Source organism: Lagenorhynchus albirostris, chromosome 9 (assembly GCF_949774975.1).
Source record: "Lagenorhynchus albirostris chromosome 9, mLagAlb1.1, whole genome shotgun sequence".
Classification (NCBI taxonomy): Eukaryota; Metazoa; Chordata; class Mammalia; order Artiodactyla; family Delphinidae; genus Lagenorhynchus; species Lagenorhynchus albirostris.
In genome coordinates this window covers 62,980,631-62,980,876 of record NC_083103.1, presented here as the reverse complement: position 1 = coordinate 62,980,876, position 246 = coordinate 62,980,631, and positions in this window count along the sequence as shown.

Sequence of the window (246 nt, the reverse complement as noted above, 5' to 3'; positions counted from 1 at the left end):
TTTATTTTTAAGTAAAAACTGAATCATAGCCAAAACAAAATGTTTTGCCTCTGAATATTTCCAGCTTAAGGGAAAAAAGTCATTAATGATGAACATATTCTCATATTTCAATGTTTTTAATTTTTTATAAAGATTTTAATTAACCTTCATAGTCACTAAGCAGTTTTTAAACTTAGGTTTCATGATCCTTTTGACTTCATGCTTTCAAATAGAATGATTATCTTCAAAACATGACAAATTTCAGAA